This window comes from Schistocerca piceifrons, chromosome 3, assembly GCF_021461385.2.
Source record: "Schistocerca piceifrons isolate TAMUIC-IGC-003096 chromosome 3, iqSchPice1.1, whole genome shotgun sequence".
Classification (NCBI taxonomy): domain Eukaryota; kingdom Metazoa; phylum Arthropoda; class Insecta; order Orthoptera; family Acrididae; genus Schistocerca; species Schistocerca piceifrons.
This window is the reverse complement of record NC_060140.1, coordinates 399,483,784-399,501,812: the sequence shown is the minus strand read 5'-3', so window position 1 is coordinate 399,501,812 and position 18,029 is coordinate 399,483,784.

The window sequence follows — 18,029 nt, the reverse complement described above, 5'->3', positions numbered from 1 at the left end:
ATACTAGAACTCGGGACCTTTGTCTTCCGAGTGCAAGTGCCGTACTGGCTTAGCTACCCAATCACGACTGACGAGCCGTAATCACGTCTTGTTTCCCAGTACCTCATCTCCTACCTTCCAAACTTCACAGAAGTTGTTCTGCGCAAGAGAAGTTTGGAAGATAGGAAACGAGGTGCTAGCGAAAGCGTGGCTGTGAGGACACCTCGTCAGTTGTGTTTGGCTGGTTCTATTGGTGGAGCAGTTGCCAGTGGAAGATAAAGGTCCGGAATTGAAGTCTCGTTCAGACACAAACTTTTAATCGGCCAGGCAGTTCCATGTAACTACACGGGTTGACGCTGAATTTCACAGACAAAATTTAGGAGGTTCTTCAAGGATATTTTGTATTTTTGGCATAAGGGAACTGTGGTCTCCGGTGGCTCGTTACAGAGTAATAGCATTTAGTTTGATTTCTGGTACCCACGCATCTTTGCAATTGTAGCAGCACTGAAAATACATATATCTGCACGAAAGTGTAAATGTCGACAGAATGTGCTGGGGTTCTTGTTCGGAAACAAATTTGTTCCGCTCACTCTACTTGCTGCTAACCACAGTAATGCCCACTTTACTCATCGCCTTCTGTCCCTCATACAGTGCTGCTCGGGTTCGGTTCAGTTATACATTAACAGTAATGCACGACAGTGTGAACATATTTTGGTGATCTTACAGGTTTTTTTTTCACTGTAGTGGAGGCATTTTCAGAGAAACAAATCTAATACTGCCCCTCCGGGATTCGGGGAAGCGCACTCGCCTCAGACCGAATCCGATCGAAGGATTAACAACGGGAACCGCCGATGGCGCCGGCCAGCCTGTATGTGGTTCACAGGCGGTTTCTCACATCCAGCTCGGCGGGTACTGACTGAACTGTTACCCCACCTCCAGTTACGCGACTAGCAAACATTTAGAAAACGTTAGCACAAGTTTACATGAGATAATACCAGACGCAGACGAAGTGAGGCACACAAATTCCGTCCCGATGGCAACAGAGTGACGACAGGAATGGCATCCGACCATCCTATAGCACCAACGTTGTCAGATCCAATAATTAACATTCCGATCCCGTTTAGGCACGGCATAAAGGGCAGGAGAACGAAGGAGAAAGAAACCGAATAAATCATAACTGCATTGTTACTCTACAACGAGCCGCCGGTGATCACGTATCCCATACACCGAAACACTCAGAAAATATCCCTGAATAGTCTCCAACACTTTGTCGCTGGCTTTTTGATTCACCTACTACAGCATACAGGGAGCAGCCGCACATTTAAAACCCTCACATACGTACGAGACGATACACGAAGCCAAAATTCCGCTTCACGAAGCTGGCTGTTACTTTTTCGAGTTATCGGAAAGGAATGGCAGAAGTTTATATTCACTTGAGTACTTGTCAACACGACTGCACAGTTGTTTACAATCTGGTACCGTACCGAGAGACATTGCCACGGTATTCACTCCAGGAGTGGTTTTCGGAGACGTATTTTCTGGTCTAACAGTAAGGGGCGAGTCTCCGCATATAATTACATCCACATCCCCGTCTGTACTCCGCAAGCCACTTTACAGTGTCTGGCGGAAGGTGTACAGCAATATAGTTTGTTGACTCTTCTAGGAGTGTATGTCCTCGGAACTTTGACAATAGATCATACTGTGATGTACAACGCCTCTCTTACATCGTCTGCCACTGAAGTTGGCTGAGCATCTGCGTGACGTTTTCGCGCTTACTAAATAAACCCGTAAAGCAAAAGTGCTGCTCCTCTTTGAATCTTCACTATATCTTCTATACATACATATATACATACGTACATACATTAATACTTGTTCCACAGATCATGAATACGACATTTCGTGACGACGTGGAACGTGTCACTTTAAAACGAGTTTTCTTCACACAAAGCAATTAATTTTTTTTTACAGATTCTACTTCATATTTAAAAAATTCATCTATTGAGTAGAAGCAGTTGTCATTCAGAAATTCTTTTAATTTGCTTTTAAATGTTGGTTGGCTATCTGTCAGACTTTTCATGCTATTTGGCAAATGACCAAAGATTTTTGTGGCAGAATAATTCATCACTTTCTATGCCAAAGTGAGATTTAATCCAGAATAGGAAAAGTCATCCTTTCTTCTAGTGTTGTAGCTATGCACTTCGTTATTATTTTTGAATTGGGATGGGTTATTAAGAACAATTGGAAGGTACTGTGAATATCCCGAGTTCCTTAAATAAATGTCTGCAAAGTGATCTTGGGTGGGCTCCAGCTATTATTCTGATTACATGCTTTTGAGCCGGCCGGAGTGGCCGAGCGGTTCTAGGGGCTACAGTCTGGAACCGCGCTACTGCTACGGTCGCATGTTCGAACTCTGCTTCGGGCATAGATGTGTGTAACGTCCTTAGGATAGGTTTAAGTAGTTCTAGGGGACTGATGACCTCAGTAATTAAGTTCCATAGTGCTCAGAGCCATTTGAACCATTTTTTTTCAAGAGTGCTCCTGCTGTCATACTAAATCACACCCTGGACATAACTCCAGGTGTAGATTCAGTGCGTATTAGCACGCAGACATGTTAGTTGCAGGCCCTAAGATGGCCTCCTCCTAACCTACATACGGCCATCACTTGCACCGAGGCAGAACCTACGTTTATCAGAAAACACAACCTGTCTCCTCTCTGTCCTCCAGTGAGCTTTCGCTTACGCCACAGTGGTCACAAATAGCGGTGCTTTGGCGTCAGTGGAATGCAGGCTACAGCGCGTCTGACTCGCAGCTGTTCTTGAAAGAACAGATTTGTAACAATTCGTTGGTGCTGTCGATACTGTACGATGCGCCACAGCCAATATTACTTTTTTTAAATTGCACCTTGTGTTTTCTATTCGGTAATTCATTTCCTCTCCTAAATATATATTCAAAAATGTATCACAGTGTACAATTCACTAAAACGCAACGTTATTAATTACCTAACACAACACTGACGTTGACGCTCCCAGCGCTTAGTGCAGGTACTCGGAGTAATGGAACACATTCACGTGCTGACGTTGACAGAGTATAAATGTAAACATAAGTAGACTGCACACCCGTCACTCCGTCAACCATCGTCAGTTGAAGAGTTGTGTGAGTAGAATGTACACCAACAAAGAGAAGGTACAAATGCTTCTCATCTATGGGGAATGTAAGATAGTAGAACAGTAATTGCAATACTATTTTCTTATGTATGGGTACATTTACTACAGTAATTTAGTCCTTTTAAATACTGTTGTGTAGAGTAGGCATGCAGTAAAGGCTGTCCTTCCTACAAACTGCATCGACATAAGGTTTCTTTTATTGTTGTTGTTGAAGGTAGGCAAAATGCTTCCCAGACAGCGGAACTGTATAGAGAGCGATATCCTGACAAGAACCCACCTTCACGACGGATGTTTTCGCGTCCTGTTGCGACGCTTCAGGAACCGGGAAGTTTCAACCTACGGCTACGCAATCGTCGTAGCACTCGCACAAAGCTGCCGAAGTTACTGTTCTCGTTTCCGTTGCTATGAATCCACATGTGAGCACACGACAGCTTACACATGAGATTGTCACTCCTAAAAACAGTGTACATCGTATTCTTACATGTCACCGGTTCCATCCTTACCATGTACACCTACATCAAGAATTGCATGGGAATGATTTCCATAATGTGTACAGTTCTGTCAGTGAGCACAGCAGCAAATCCTCGCCAACCCGAACTTCTTCTCCAATGTTCTATTTACCGATGAATGTTCCTTCTCAAACAAAGGACAGGTAAATACAAGGAACATGCATTATTGGTCCAACGACAACCCACGATGGCTTAGACAGGTGGAACATCAGCGTCAGTGGAGAGTTAACGCCTGGTGTGGGATGCTTGCCCCTTATTTCATCAGTGGTAGTCTAAACGGCACAGCGTATGCCAACTTCCTCAGACGAATTCTTCCTCAATGCTTATGTGGTATCAATACGATAGATGTCCATCACATAATGCCTTGCGTGTTCGTCGTGCTCTGGACCGAAGGTATCGTGCCAGATGGATTAGTCGAGGAGGAGCAGTTACTTGGCCTGCTTGGTCTCTTGATTTAAATCCTCTGCACTTTTTTCTTTGGGGATGCATTACAGACGTTATCTATCTTCTGATATTCCAAAATCTCCAGAGGACATGCAGGAACGTATCGCACTTGCTTGCAATTCTCTTCAGCAGACAACACTGGAAGCAGTAAATAATTCTTTCATTCAACGAGTGCACAAGTATATCGGTGTCCAGGGTCATCACTTTGAGCACCTTTGAATGTTCTACGCCTGGACAATGGTACAGGAGAGTCAAAGTCAATTTTGTGTTATGTTTTTACTTGGTTTTCATTTGTTTTCTGACAACTCCAGCACGTGGACGAGTTTGTGACCCCGGGCTCAAAGTCAGTGTTGTGTTATGTATTTAATAACGTTGTATTTCAGTAAATAATTCTTTCATTCAACGAGTGCACCAGTATATCGGTGTCCAGGGTCATCACTTTGAGCACCTTTGAATGTTCTACGCCTGGACAATGGTACAGGAGAGTCAAAGTCAATTTTGTGTTATGTTTTTACTTGGTTTTCATTTGTTTTCTGACAACTCCAGCACGTGGACGAGTTTGTGACCCCGGGATCAAAGTCAGTGTTGTGTTATGTAATTAATAACGTTGTATTTCAGTGAATGGTACGCTCTGATACATTTTTGAATAGGTCTTTAGGAGAGGAAATGAATTACCGAATAAAAAATACAGGGTGCCATTTAAAAAAGTAATACCGGTGTTCATATCTTTGTAAAAAACAAAGCTACAACGAATTCAATCACGCTGATTGATAACTCCCTGACGGCTAAAGAACATTTGCTTGAAACATTTTGTAATTTGCATCTGGACAAACAGTTATTTAGCGTGGTCAAGATAAATGTGCACCCTGTACTGCAACTGGCTGTGCATCATGATCAGACAGGCCATTCTTAACAGGAAATGGTTTTATTTTATTAAATTTATCATGGTCTATAAAAACATTATCTAGCAGTGTGTTGCTTTCATGTAACACCCGAGTAAGAAAATGACTAACTGACGTCAAATTGAAAGAACCATGTAATGCTTCAATGTTAAGCTTTCTATCGGACTCTCTCAGAAAATCTACATTGAAATCTCCACAAACAATAATTTGCTTCCCTCTGTGTGACAGATGCACACCAAAGAATCTAAATTTTTAAAAAATAGTTGAAAATTTCCTAATGAGGAACTACACACTACTACAATTATAAAAGTGCCTTATTAAGTTTAAGCTCACACACACGTGCTTCTATATGTTCCTCTACACAAAATTTTTTAGTTTCCAAATTTTTCACATTATGACAGATTTTTGACATATATGGCAACTCCATAGTGTCTCTGCTTACGTGTGCTGAATGCTTGTATCCACCTACATTTATCATTTCCATACATCTGACTATATGATGTTCAGACAGGCATAGTGCATCTATTCCACCCTCAGTTTCTAAATCTTCTAAACTAACAAGAAGCTCATCTACGTTGTTTTTTAATCCCCTGATATTCTGATGCAATATATTAACGTTATTTTTCACTGTACTGTTATGAGAATCATGTGAAATTTCAACATCTCTAGTACCTGCCTGGCCGAGCTTCTCATTAAGCTTACTAGATGATTGATCTTAGCCTAAAAAAGAAGTCCTATCAGTCCTATCTGGTATGGATCCCGTACTACAGAGCAGTATTCGAGTATTGCTTGTAACAGTGTTTTGTAAGCTACTTCCTTTGTTGATGAACCATATTTCCTGAGGATTCTTCCAACGATTCTCATTCTGGCATCTGCCTTATTCGCGATTAATTCTGTGTTCTCCTTCATTTTCAATCGCTCCGCACGCGTACTTCTATATAGTTTATGAAACTAACTGTTTCCAGTGATTTTTCTGCGATTTTATAATCACACAATAAAGGGTCTTGTACTCGCTATACATTACATTTGTTTATGTTAATGATCAATTTCCACTCCCTGCATCAAGCATCAACCCTCTGCAGGTCTTCCTGTATTTCGCTGCAATTTTCTAGCGTCGCCATTTCAGTATATACATCATCATCCTTGAAAAGCCTCAAGGAACTTAAGACGTTATGTACCAGGTCATTTACATAAATTGTGAAATGTGGTAGTACTATAACACCCCCCTGGATCACACCCGAAGCTACTTTTATGTCTGAAGACTTCTCTCTCCGTTCAGACTGGTATGCTGTGTTCTATTTGATAGAACCTCTTCAGTCCAGTCACCCAGCTGGTCTGATATTCCATACACTCGTACTCTGTTCATTAGCCGGCAGTGCGGAACTGTATCGATTGCCATCCGGAATTCAAGGAACACGCTATCTACCTGGGCGCCTGTGTCTACTGCTTTCTGTGTCTCGTGGACAAACAGAGGAAGCTGGGTTTCACACGATCGTTGTTTTGGAAACCACTTTGCTTTGTACAGAGGAGAACTTCAGTCTCCAGTGATGCCACATCACGTGAGCATAGAACATTTTTCAAAATACTGTAACAGACCGGCGTCAGAGATATATGCCTATAGTTTTTTGCGAATCTTATTTCGATATCTGTCATTTTGTCATTCATGCGATGATTACAGTCTGATTTTCCTCTGCGAAATAGTTTTGGTAATAGACATTTAGCATTTCGGCCTTTTCTGTGCAGTTATGGTCACAGAGTGTCTGGACGGATGACTCCGATTATGTCTTGCAAGATTTCGTGTTTTGACAGAGCGCGTCTTACAAACGTAAGGAGGATATGGGAGAACTAGCCCAGCCATGGCGAAGGAAGTAGTCGCCAGCGGACTGTTCACGAACTGGACAGCGGGGCAGGCCGGCGATGCTCATTAATTCGGCTCACGTTATCTGGCTCAGCTCTCCAGTTGGGAGCCAGGAGTTTAGCGCATTACGTTATCGGAGCAAGCTATCCCGATATTCCTCCGAAGGAAGGAAGCTTAGAGTTCAGCGTCCTGTCCCCATCGAGATCAGCACAGACGATGCGCTGGCTTAGTTGCTCAAAGATGTGCGGAGGAACAGGGCATAACTTTACGATGTCGACAATGTCAAGTAAGCCGAAAGTGATTTATGGAAACTGCAGGAAATCAAAACCAGGTTATTGTAACAAGTATTTGTCCTCGTTCCCCTCTAGACTGGCCCTGGTAAGAAATTTATCACCAGAGTTGGTCACGGACATGTCTTTTAAAGTACTGATATTATGTACTGTATTATCAACTAAACTTTTTCTGATTGCTCCTTAGCTTCTGAAAATGAGCTGCCCTTGGTAATGCACCTCAAAAATTGTTCAAATGGCTCTGAGCACTATGGGACTCAACTGCTGAGGTCATTAGTCCCCTAGAACTTAGAACTAGTTAAACCTAACTAACCTATGGACATCACACACATCCATGCCCGAGGCAGGATTCGAACCTGCGACCGTAGCGGTCGCGCGTTTCCAGACTGTAGCGCCTAGAACCGCTCGGCCACATCGGCCGGCTTCTCAGTACATTTATGTCTAAATGAAGTATATCATAAGTAGTATAACCAATAATTCAGTTCACAGAATTAGTTAAACGGATAGTAATAATCTTCATAAAAACTTTAAGTCATTAACTTTGGGTCGCAAAGGTGATCAGTATCCATGACGTGCATTTTCAACGCTTACGGCCACCATAGGAAGTTTAGTTACCAATTTAGTACACGAAGATCAAGGTTTAACATCGCGTCTACAAGGCCGTCAGTAGAAGCGGATCGTAAGCTTCAAGAAGAATATGAAAAAAACCGATCGTGCCTGTTGAGATGAAAGGTCGCAGCATTTACCCTAACTGATTGCGTAAGCCATGGAAAACCTAAATCTGGAGTGGAAAAGGGGATTTGAACCAACATCATCTTGAATGTCAATCCACTGTCTTACCACTCCGCCACCGCGCTCAAGTGCTCACTAGGCGGCTGCGAAAGGATCTAATCTAATCTACAACAGCAGCTCGTAGTTATAACATCTGTGTCTGTGTAAATAACTTTAGGCAAATTAGTTACGTTCGATGTATCTGACAACATTCCTGAATCCAGCTAGTGAGACGACCTCCAACGCGATACTACTATGGTCTCATTGTAGACCCTTTAATGTTTTTTGTCTGCACACCAATCTTCACTCTCTTTTTCCATCACAACGACACGTCAGTGTACGCTAGATTAAGATCCTGAAAGCAGTACACTGCGAAACTCGTGTTGCTAGTCTTATTAATGAACACATTCTAAGCAGAAAACTATCTCTGATTTATCGTAACAAAATGGAGTGATATCTCTTACAAGTGTAAATTTAAAAATTGATTTACATGTGCTGGAGCTAATTTCGGCTAATACTGGAGACAATACGATTTATATTTTCCCGGACAGATTGGCGGAATATTTCTATAAGTCAGCGAGTTCCGCAAATGTCTTCTTCTGCACAATATATAAATGATTGAAGAATGTAATTAGGATAGTCGTCGAAATACTGAGCAGAAAAATACAATAATCAACACAGATAGAAGTATGGAAATATAACTTTTGTAATTAATAGCATTTCGAAATGTGGCTTAAATAGTTGATACTATCGCTGCGTCTAACTGAAGTAGAAAGGAAATAGAGATTTCTGATCAGGAGAATATAGGGTAATATCAAAAGCAGCGGGAAATTGTATAACATAGGTAACACTCGTCATGAATGGAAAGGTACGGCAGATAGTGAGATACCGTGAGCAGTTCAATCATTAGGGTGTTCTCATCACTATCGATAGCAAATAAACATCAACAACAGTGGTTCAGGTATGCATGCCGTCATTACAACCGGAAGATGAAGATATAGAAAAAGTAGAAGTGGACATTGAGCGAGTAACTCAATACATAAAGGGGAAGACAATTTGGTAATCGTGGGGTATTGAAATGTGGCAGTCAGGGAAGGAAAAGAAAAGAGTTACGGGAGAATACAGGGTGTTTCAAAAATGACCGGTATATTTGAAACGGCAATAAAAACTAAACGAGCAGCGATAGAAATACACCGTTTGTTGCAATATGCTTGGGACAACAGTACATTTTCAGGCAGACAAACTTTCGAAATTACAGTAGTTACAATTTTCAACAACAGATGGCGCTGCGGTCTGGGAAACTCTATAGTACGATATTTTCCACATATCCACCATGCGTAGCAATAATATGGCGTAGTCTCTGAATGAAATTACCCGAAACCTTTGACAGCGTGTCTGGCGGAATGGCTTCACATGCAGATGAGATGTACTGCTTCAGCTGTTCAATTGTTTCTGGATTCTGGCGGTACACCTGGTCTTTCAAGTGTCCCCACAGAAAGAAGTCACAGGGGTTCATGTCTGGCGAATAGAGAGGCCAATCCACGCCGGCTCCTGTACGTTTCGGATAGCCCAAAGCAATCACACGATCATCGAAATATTCATTCAGGAAATTAAAGACGTCGGCCGTGCGATGTGGCCGGGCACCATCTTGCATAAACCACGAGGTGTTCACAGTGTCGTCTAAGGCAGTTTGTACCGCCACAAATTCACGAAGAATGTCCAGATAGCGTGATGCAGTAATCGTTTCGGATCTAAAAAATGGGCCAATGATTTCTATGGAAGAAATGGCGGCCCAGACCAGTACTTTTTGAGGATGCAGGGACGATGGGACTGCAACATGGGGCTTTTCGGTTCCCCATATGCACCAGTTCTGTTTGTTGACGAAGCCGTCCAGGTAAAAATAAGCTTCGTCAGTAAACCAAATGCTGCCCACATGCATATCGCCGTCATCAATCCTGTGCACTATATCGTTAGCGAATGTCTCTCGTGCAGCAATGGCAGCGGCGCTGAGGGGTTGCCGCGTTTGAATTTTGTATGGATAGAGGTGTAAACTCTGGCGCATGAGACGATACGTGGACGTTGGCGTCATTTGGACCGCAGCTGCAACACGGCGAACGGAAACCCGAGGCCGCTGTTGGATCACCTGCTGCACTAGCTGCGCGTTGCCCTCTGTGGTTGCCGTACGCGGTCACCCTACCTTTCCAGCACGTTCATCCGTCACGTTCCCAGTCCGTTGAAATTTTTCAAACAGATCCTTTATTGTATCACTTTTCGGTCCTTTGGTTACATTAAACCTCCGTTGAAAACTTCGTCTTGTTGCAACAACACTGTGTTGTAGGCGGTGGAATTCCAACACCAGAAAAATCCTCTGTTCTAAGGAATAAACCATGTTGTCTACAGCACACTTGCACGTTGTGAACAGCACACGCTTACAGCAGAAAGACGACGTACAGAATGGCGCACCCACAGACTGCGTTGTCTTCTATATCTTTCACATCACTTTCAGCGCCATCTGTTGTTGAAAATTGTAACTACTGTAATTTCGAAAGTTTGTCCGCCTGAAAATGTACTGTTGTCCCAAGCATATTGCAATAAACGGTGTATTTCTATCGCTGCTCGTTTAGCTTTTATTGCCGTTTCAAATATACCGGTCATTTTTGAAACACCCTGTAAGAGCTAGGTAGAACGAATGAGAGAGCAGAAAGACTATCTGAGTACTGCAATATCTTTTCAGCTAATAATAGTGAATACACTGTTCAAAATTTACAAGAAGAAGAGCTATACTCGAAGAAGGCCTGACACACGTTAAGACTGCAACTAGATTACATCATGGTCGGACAGACATTCCGGAATGAGATATTGGACTGTAACTCATACGCAGGTGCAGAATATGGACTCAGATCACAATTTAATACTGATGAAGAGTAGACTGAAGTTTAAGAGACTAGACAGGAAGTATCGACGTGGAAAGAAGTGAAATACTGATGTGTTTGAAGTTCTCTAATGCTGTAGATATTGCGACAATGAAAATCACAGTAGGTACATTTGTTCAGTTGAAGAAGAATAGACGTCTCTAAAAAGGACAATCACGGAAATTGTACAGACAAATATAGGTACAATTAAGGTAACAGAAGTTGAAGTATTACTTCTGTTTCCATACTTGTACGTATATTTGTCTGTACAACTTCCGTGATTGTCCTTTTTAAAGACGTCTGTTCCTCTTCAACTGAACCAAAGTACCTACCGCGGTATTCATTATCGCAATATCTACAGCATTGGAGGACTTCAACTGATCGACGAAAGAAAGACGTACAAAAACACTCAGGGAAAGATAGGCATACGCAACATTACTCGCTTAGGAATGAAATTAATAGTACTGCAGAGAAGGCACCGTTAAATTTCTGCACGAAATATGTGAAGAAATAGAAAAAAAGTGGTTTTTGGAGGGACTGACTAAGCTTGTAGAAGATTCAAAACAAAATTCGGTGAAAAGCAAGGCCGTCAACATAAGGAGTCGGATGCCACTGCTACACGAAGTGGAGAAAGAAAAATGTGGAAAGAATATTTTGAAGACCTCTACAAGGGAAAGCAACTATCATTACCATATACGAAGAAATGGCAGTTGATATCGAATAAAAAATGGTTCAAATGGCTCTGAGCCATATGGGACTTAACATCTGAGGTCTAAGTCCCCTAGAACTTAGTACTACTTAAACCTAACTAACCTAAGGACATCACACACATCCATGCCCGAGGCAGGATTCGAACCTGCGACCGTAGCGGTCGCGCGGTTCCAGACTGAAACGCCTAGAACCGGTCGGCCACACCAGCCGGCGATATCGAATATATAGGCCGCCATTATTATAGAGTTTAACAGAACGTTGGAAGACTTGATATCAAATGAGGCAGAAAATATGGATAACATTCCCTTGGAATTTTTAAAATCATTAGGGGAAGTGGTAGCCAAACGACTATTCGGATTGGGGAGCTGAAACTATTGGGCTGGAGAAATACCATCAGACTTTGGGGAAAATATCATCCACACAATCCCGAACATAGTATAAGTAGGTAAGTGCGAGAACTACCACATAGTCAGTTCATGCATCCAAATTGCTGAGGTGAAGAATATACAGAAGCGTGGAAAAGAAAACTGAGGATATGTTGGTAAGATTTCGCAAAATTAAATGTACCAAAAGACACCATGGGGACAGTTCTAACGCTGCGCTATATAATGATAGTAAGACTTAAGAAAAATCAAGAACCATTCGTAGGATTAGTCGGCCGAGGAAAAATATTGGACAATGTAAAACGGCTCAGTATGTTCGAAGGTATGAGAAAAGTAGGAATAAGTTACAGGGAAATTTGGGTAATATACAATACGTACAACAAACAAGATGGAACAATACGAATGGAAGGACGAAGTGCTTAGCTTAAAAAGATGGGGTAAGATAAGGATACAGTCTTGCGCCACTATCTTTCTGTCTATATATCGAAGCAGAAATTATGGAAATACAAGAAAATTTCAACAGCGGAATTAAAATTCGAGTTTAAAGGCTATCAATGATAAGATTCGCTGATAAGATCGCTGTCCTCACTGAAAGTGAAGAAGAATTACAGGATATGTTAAGTGGAATAAGCAGTCTAACAGTACAGTAGAGCGTTTTACAGTAAACTGAAAAAAGACTAACGAACTGAGGACTAGCTGAAATAAGTTTAGCGGTAAACTTAATATCAGAATTGATGACGACGAATTAAACGAAGTTAAGGAATTCAACTAACTAGGAAGTAAAATAACACATGACGCACAAAGAACGGAGGACATAAAGAGCAGACTAGTATAGGCGAGGATGGCACTCCTGGTCAAAAGAAGTCTTCTGACATCAAACATTGGTCTTAATTTGGGGAAGAAATTTCTGACTATATTTGAAGCACAGCATTGTATGGTAGTAAACCCAGAACAGAAGAGAATCGAAACGTTTCACATGTGGTGCTACAGAAGGATGTTGAAAATTAAGTAGACTAATAATCTAAGGAATGAGGAGGTTCTCCGCAGATTCGACGAAGAAAGGAACATATGGAAAACACTGGCTGGAAGAAGGGACCGAATGAGGGGACATGTATTGAGATATCAGGGGATAACTTCCATTGTACTAGAAGGAACAGTGGAATGTAAAAACTGTAGGGAAAGATAGAGATTGGAATACATCCAATAAATATTTGAAGACGCTGGGTGCATGTGGTGCTCTGAGACGAAGAGACTGGCACAAGAGAGGAATCCGTGGCGGGCCACACTGAACCACCAGCAAGACTGATGACTCCAAAAAATTTGTGTCTCACATAGGAGACCTCACTCTATTTATTTAAGGGCATTTGCTGTCTTCTGAGTTGACAGTGAACGATGGGACATTAGAGTTACTGTGATATAAAGAAGGATGGTTGCCTCTATGCCGTTTGAAATAGTTTATTGTCCACGAAAAGACTACAATTCCAATAGATCTTAATCAAAATAGAAGAGTGCTCAATTTATGACGAGGCAGAGGAATCTTCCTCACGGTGTAATGAAAGGAAGATTACCTTAAATATGGATAAATATTGTGCAGAGTTCGGGGGATGAATAACTTCTACGGTGCGTGGTGCAGCTTGGCTCTTAGTGATCAGGACGTCCTGCAGTTCACTATCCTATGTTGATTACAGCGGTGTGTTGGGCTGGTACCTACCAGGTGGTTGCCTGACATCCCATCATAAATACAGCACTTACACATATTTTTTTTTTTTATTCACGTCAAAATATATCTGTTGTGGAGTTAGGCAGTGGTCAACGACCTCAAGGTGCAGCTCAGAAACGCTCAGTGAGGCGTGCATGCATCAACAAGCGGCTTCTTGTCATGGCCAGTGGACGGCATCACCCTGAGCAGCAGACGGCTACAGGCGTTATGAATAGCTTGCAGTCCACATCAGCTGAATGAGTCTTCTGTCACTTTGCAAGGCTATGGTCCAGTGCCCAGATTAGGCCAATCTTTCAACTCAGCCCATCTGTCTTACCATGTTTCTTACCCAATTTGTGAATCACCTCAAAGCCAAACTCACTCAATTTTAATGCCTGCCGCGTAAGTCTACTCAACGGATCCTTTAAACCTGACAATCATTTTACTGCTGTGAGATCCATCAGTACCTTAAATTTCTTAGTATACAGACAATAGCCGGCCGAAGTGGCCGTGCGGTTAAGGGCGCTGCAGCCTGGAACCGCAAGACCCCTACGGTCGCAGGTTCGAATCCTGCCTCGGCCATGGATGTTTGTGATGTCCTTCGGTTAGTTAGGTTTAACTAGTTCTAAGTTCTAGGGGACTAATGACCTCAGCAGTTGAGTCCCATAGTGCTCAGAGCCATTTGAACCATTTATACAGATAATATCAGAAGTAGTCATACTGTATATCAAGCTCGACATTTGCTTGACTGTGGTAAGGCAATTTTTCTCAGCCTTGTTCAACTGCTGTGAAGAATAAGCAACTGGATGCTCCTTACACTGCGCTTTTTGACTTAGAACACAACCTATCTTGTGATTGCTAACACGATACAATGAAGTCCCTTTCATATTCCTAGAAGATCAACACTCCCCTTCAACTTTTCAATTGTGACTTTACATTCTGCTGTCCATTGAAACCTGACGCCCTTCTTCAACAAATGCGTGAGTAGTCGTGCAATATCTGCAAATCCCAATAAAACGTTCTGTAGTAATTAGCTAATCCTAATAATGACTGTAACTCCACATTCATCTACAGCTGGTCATTAACAAATTATCCTGTTAATGATTGTATATGGTAGTGTACTGTATGTTTTATGATAGAAAGTGACTCATTTCCAGTCAGAATCCTGTGCTGCATTATGGGGGTTGCTGACAATGAACCACAAGATTTAAAGGGGTCTTCAAATTCTAGTAATAGCTTTCCAAGGCTGCCCTCTCTGCTCCCTTTAAATGCTCCAATTTTGCACATAATGCAGCTGTACTACTGGCTTAGTTTGGCGAAGATCCACACTTGACCTGTACAGATCACTCTAACCTAGAACGTCTTTACTGGCAACTAACAATCATTTTGCAAAGTTACAACATTACTTAACAATAATAGTGTACTGTCCACACTGAAGAGAACCACTCATTCACCAGCCACTTCCTCTACATGTGTGACGATACTGAAAATAAAACATCCCATTACATCTAATTTATCATTCTTCTCTAGGTCACTCTCAGTAATTTTCCCGAGCCTTGCAGCACTTTATCATGGAAATCGAGTGTCAATGACTTTGCACACAGTTTAACTGGTAGTTTGTGACAGATGAATCTTGCGATAGTATGTCATTGGGAACATCTTCAAAACAATATCCCCCCAAATTCTGCAATGTTATGCAAAACATCAATTTTTGCATGACGTTTGTGCAGAAAATCTGCAGTACCTTTCACCTACACAGGGCAAAACTTTCATACTGCCTCGAGACTGTTTTGCTCCAACCTGAAAAGCTGATGTCGCTGAACCTAGCAATTCTGTACCATTATTCCCTACTCCATGTAACTTACATTGTGGAGAGTTTAATCTCCTCTTCCCAAAAAGTTCCAGATTCGCCACAGCTTTGTGATCCCCTGTGTCTAATATCAGCGTATGCTCTACACCATCTGCTATGCCAGTTAAGCAACACTCCACCTCTTCAAACATCTTAGTAACATCGAAAGCTACAGAGAATGCCATCTGGCGATTTAGCTGTTTAACGATCGATTACCATTGTTTCGTCCCTGCCGATTGCCAAACCGTTCCACACTTTTCACACTGTAGTTAGCAACATTGTTTCTGAATGTGACTCAGAAGTCAATATCGATAACACCTTCATCGGCAGAGAAGATTCTATTTATCCTGTACTCTTGTCATTCTCTCCATCTCTTCAGGTTCTGTGGCGACCCAGGTGGTGGTAGCCTTCTTCTTTGGGGTTTCTGCCTATGCCATTCTTGACGGGTCGGGTGGCAGCCCCCTTAAGAAAGCATCCAACGTCCTACTCTCCACTTCCTGAAGAATAATTGTGCCCATCTTACCATTCCTTGTCCATTAAATTTTTTTATTCATCTATTGCTTAGCCTTCTACAGCACCTGCTCATCTGTCCAGGAACCAAGCCTTGCAGCTGCCAATAGGTCATCTACCAATGCAACACAGCCTCTAAAGCTTCACCCAAAAAGTGAAAAACCAAAGTAGCACTAGATGAATCTAATGAGAGAAAAGTCAAACTGAACGAAGCCCTGTCTTCTCTTTCAGCAGCTAACTGTTTATGCGTTTCCGTTTCATCTGCTCTCAACTGGACTACCTAATTCACCAAAGATTCAGTTGCTTCTTGTGTGGTAACATTCTCTGACTCAGACATTGTGGAGCCTTAATCCAGTACACGAAAATACAATACAAAAGGAACATGGAGAACACAGCAATAGAGGCAACTGTAATTTTAAACGCTACTTATTACGTCTAATCACAAGCCACCTTGACTTGGTTCACTGTTTAGCAAAACGGCCTTACCTACAGAAAGTATGACATTTGGTTCAAATGGCTCTGAGCACTATGGGACTTAACAGCTCAGGTCATCAGTCCCCTAGAACTTACAACTACTTAAACCTAACTAACCCAAGGTCATCACACACATCCATGCCCGAGGCAGGATTCGAACCTGCAACCGTAGCGGTCGCGCGGTTCCAGACTGAAGCGCCTAGAACCGTTCGGTCACTCTGGTCGGCTATGACATTTAACTGGCGTGTGAGGTAGTACCAGGTGAATGCCCTATGTCCCATCATAAACACACCATTTACATATAATCTTTTATTGTATACTAAAATGCATTGATGGTGGTGAAGGGCAGCAGTCAGCGCCCGCAAGAGGCAGGTCACACTCGCTGAGACAACAACCGGGCAAGGCATTATGTTCAGTACCTCAGAGGTGTGGCATTGGCTCAGGCCCTGATGAATGGCGATAAGCGGCAGCCAGAGTAGGTAGCCGAGCCAACTGGTACAAATATACAGCTCAGTACAGGATGTAGCAGAGCACGCAGAATCGAACTTTTTGCCGCGGCATAGAGAGGAGCAGCTGAGTGGTGACATGTGCCCACACAGGCGATGATATACAGCAACTGGGTTTGCTTACATCCTTGTGATGAACAGCAAAAGAGTTGGCCCACACAGGTAATGATGTCTAGATTGCTAGATGGCCCAGGCACGAGCCTTGGATCCCCAGCTAGCAGCTGGCCTGGCAGTGGGAAGGCACCAAGTCAGCAGCTTTCAGACATGGCACAGACAGCACACCTGCAGCAAGTGGTGACAGAATTTAATAGCGGCTGCTTGTTTTCCCATTTCTAACCATAGATTAGCATATACCACTGCTCGTAGTAGGCTGTTGATGGCTGTTGATGGAGGCTATCACTGACTGTCTAAAATTCATGTTATAATTTAAATAAACTCAGCTCGCTACTTTTTCTGAAACTGTGGTGCTATTCTCCCCTGTCACAGCAGAACCGATGTACAAGGCAGGGTCACTGCCCTAGCTTTCGCGTTGTGTCGACAGTTTCACAGCCCTGGCTATGCCACGTTGACCTAGCACTCTCACCTTTCGGGAGTGGTTTCTGTGGTGCCAGTATAATCCGCTTGCAACGTCTCACGCAAGGACATCTAAACTAGAGGCGTTGCTAAAATATCGTTATATCGATACTTTTACCGAATGCCTCCGATATATCGGCTGTTTGATTGATTGGTTGATTTGGGGGAGGGGACCAAATGGCGATGTCATCGGTCCCATCGGATTAGAGAAGGATGAGGAAGGAAGTCGGCTGTGTCCTTCCGAAGGAACCATCCCGACATTTGCCTGAAGCGATTTAGGGAAACCACGGAACACCTAAATCAGGATGGCCAGACGTGGGTTTGAAATATCGTCCTCCCGAATGCGAGTCCAGTGTGCTAACCAGTGCTCCACCTCGCTCGGTCATACATCGGCGACAGTTTTCCTCCGTTATATCGATATATCGATATCAATACGACAATATCGAAAGCCGATAACTTTTTATATTATATTTTTTTTACAATTTTCGGAAAATA